Below are 3,889 nucleotides of genomic sequence, written 5' to 3' on the forward strand. Positions count from 1 at the left end.
AGTCTCTAAAAAAACTCATCATAAACTTTACTAAAAAATACATGTTGTACAGCAAATGAAAGATACACTGGTTCTTAACTTCTTGTCAAAATGGGGGCGCTGTTTCCACTTTGGAAAAAATCGTACCCAATTTAAACGGCCTCGTACTCTTTTCTAGATCGTACAATATGCATATTATTATTACTATTGGATAGAAAACACTCTCAAGTTTCTAAAACTGTTTGAATTATATCTGTGAGTAAAACAGAACTAATTTGGCAGCAAACTTCCAGACAGGAAGTGAAAAATCTCAAAACGATGCTCTGTTCCAGGGACTGCCTATTCAATTGCCTAATTTCTATGGATTTGCATGCACTGCATACGCATTTGCATGCACTGCATACGCCACTAGATGTCAACAGGCAGTGGAAGGTGGAATGGGGTGTCTAGCTTGATCTGGGGTCGAACAAGAGCTCTTGGAATGACATGACCACAATTTCCTTTCTCTACCTAGGCGCGGGAAGGACATCAGCATTGGCTTCTGAAAAGCGTTCGGTATAGACGGTGGATGTCTCCGGCTCTGATTTTACTTGATAGATGTGATAAAGTCGTTTTTTTCAACCAAATTGTATCAGTTTATTCAACGTTTATTGCGAGTTTTGGAATTTTCCTTTCTTTGCTCAGGAGAATTTGGGCATGTTTGCGCCACATGGCTAGCTAATGTTGCTAATTCGACAGGAGAAGAGGACATTCTAAAACCAAACAACGATTTATTCTGGAAAAAGGACTCCTTGTACAAGATTCTGATGGAAGCTCAGCAAAAGTAAGAACCATTTATGATGTTATTTCGTATTTCTGTGGAAAATGTTAGTCCTATTTTCCTTCCTTTTTGCGGGCGCTGTCTCGCTATAACGTAAGCTGTTTGTTATGGTAAAGTTATTTTTAAAAATCTAACACGGCGATTGCATTAAGAACTTGTGTATCTTTATTTGCTGTCCAACATGTATTTTTTAGTAAAGTTTATGATGAGATCTTTGATTAGATTAGGTGACTGTCCAAAATATCTCCGGAGAATTTTGTGCATTTTGGCTACGTATTCACAATGTAAAACCACGATTTGTACCTCTAAATATGCACATTTTCGAACAAAACATATATGTATTGTGTAACATATAATGTTATAAGACTGTCATCTGATGAAGTTGGTCAAGGTTAGTGATTAATTTTATATCTTTTGCTGGTTTTTGCGAATGCTATCTATGCGGTGAATAAATGCGGTGGTGTGTTTGGCTATTGTGGTAAGCTAATATAATGCTATATTGTGTTTTCGCTGTAAAACACTTAAAAATCTGAAATATTGGCTGAATTCACAAGATGTTTATCTTTCATTTGCTGTACACCATCGTCGCATTTGTACTATCAAATTGTTCACGTGCTAAAATTGTCACTTTGGAGTCGGGGCTATATGCCATTGAAGAGATCCTTATGGGCCTTATTTATAATGCGTCTGCCGCCAACACAATCCCCCCCGGACATTCCTGATTCATAGACAACAACCCTAAGGGCAATAAAATAGGGTGGGTGTGGGGCCATCCTCTTTGAAACGTTCAAACACATACCCCCCCAGTTCAACGAGGTCTCTACACATCAATCATCATGACAACTTCAAAGGAATAGATGCAATATAGCCATAAAATAACTCACACACTCTAACACGTGATAACAAGAACAGGATGCACTTATATTGGCATAACCACGTGACACCTTCCCGCCAGGATGTCCTGACCGGATGCCCATATTTGAGCATGTACGGGTCATCCGGACATAGGGTCATAAATCAAACGTTTGATGTGCGCAACCTACTTTATTCTCTCTCCCAGTCAGTGTGAATCCAACTCTGCAGGTCAACCCAGGAAACATCCAGTGTGAAGGGTAAGAAAGTGTTGAAAAACAATCATTGCTTTTATGTCTCTTTTTCACATATACAAACATGTATGATCACAGAGTAAGACTAATCATATTTTAAAAAGTGTTGAAAACCATCTGTATCTGCCTGGGATTTNCTCTTTTTCACATATACAAACATGTATGATCACAGAGTAAGACTAATCATATTTTAAAAAGTGTTGAAAACCATCTGTATCTGCCTGGGATTTCATTGCCTAAAACTGAAGTGACAGTACTAGATCTCCTCTTTGCAGGCTGAACCCAGGTGAGCTCCAGTACAACCAGAGCATGAACTTTGCCATAGTGGAGATCAATAACAGCTCTGAGATGCTGCCAGGGTTGTCTCTGGCCTACAGGATCATTTTAACTCGTGCCTCGCCCTCTATGCGGGCGTCCCTGGCTCTGATAAACGGATATGAGGAGGGGCCACAGAGCTGAACCAAGCCCGACCACCGTACACGCTGTCATAGGGGAGACCACCACCTCCACTATAGGCATGGCACGCACCGTGGAGCCCTTCCAAATACTAGTGGTGAGTCAGGGAGTGTCTGGCATGGCATGTACCATGGAGCCCTTTCACATACCAATGGCGGTGAGCTTTACACCACTCCAGAACGTGTTTCCACTGCTCCAGTCCAATGGCTGTGAGCTTTACACCACTCCAGAACCTGTTTCCACTGCTCCAGTCCAATGGCTGTGAGCTTTACACCACTCCAAAACGTGTTCCCACACTCCAGTCCAATGGCTGTGAGCTTTACACCACTCCAAAACGTGTTTCCACTGCTCCAGTCCAATGGCTGTGAGCTTTACACCACTCCAGCTGACACTTGGCATTGCACATGGTGAACTTAGGCTTGTGTGACACTGCTCAGCCATAGCAGCATTTCATGAAGCTCCCGACGAACAGTTATTGTGCTGACGTTGCTTCCAGAGGCAGTTTGGAACTAGGTAGTGAGTGTTGTAACTAAGGACAGACAATTTTTACGTGCTACTCTCTTCAGCACTGGGCGGTACCGTTCTGTGAGCTTGTGTGGCCTACCACTTCGTGGCTGAGCTGTTATTACTAACAGATGTTTCCACCTCACAATAATAGCATTTACAGTTGACTGGGGCAGCTCTAGCAGGGCAGAAATTTGACAAACTGACTTGTTGGAAAGGTGGTATCCTGTGACGGTACCACATTGAAAGTCACTGAGCTCTTCAGTAAGGCCATTCTACAGCCAATGTTTGTCTATGGAGATTGTATGTCTTTTATACACCTCAGCAACGGGTGTGGTCAGCCACGGGTGTGGCTGAAATAGCCGAATCCAGTCATTTGAAGGGGTGTCCACATATTTTTTTATATATAGTGTACAACACAGAAAACTGAAGTATAACACAACTGTTTGACGTAGAAACACTGGATTTTTGTCCACCCCAAAACACAAAAACATTATTAATTATAAAATTATGAAAAAGATTTGTAACATTCCACCCATGAGGCCAAAGAGGGTGATTTGGCCATTGACTGCAGGAAAGGGCTACCCCTAATTTCCTCCATGGGCGCTGTACTACCATGGATGGCCCTGTATAACAACACATTTCACCACACCTATTTGGTGTGTGTGCCAATAAAACATCCTTTCCTTCCTTAATGTGTTGCTCAATATTGCAATTGAAAACATTTATGTAACAAACCCTGCTGAAGTAAAACATGTAACATTTAGGGTAAACCATGTCTACTCTCTGTCCCCTAAAGATAACTGTGTCAGTGTGCAGTGAGAGAGGCTGTACATAATGGAAAGCCTGTATGCTGTTATGACTATGTCCCATGTGCAGAGGGAAAGATTAGCAACGCTACAGGTACCACAAGCCCAACAACCAACAAACACAGAACTACAATTGCTCTCTGTGTGTCCTAATCCAGTTTTTTTTAGGATTCAATTCCTGATTAATGTAATGTCTAGATTATGACATCATGCTT

The sequence above is a fragment of the Salvelinus sp. IW2-2015 genome, unplaced genomic scaffold (genome assembly GCF_002910315.2).
Source record: "Salvelinus sp. IW2-2015 unplaced genomic scaffold, ASM291031v2 Un_scaffold2171, whole genome shotgun sequence".
NCBI lineage: Eukaryota > Metazoa > Chordata > Actinopteri > Salmoniformes > Salmonidae > Salvelinus > Salvelinus sp. IW2-2015.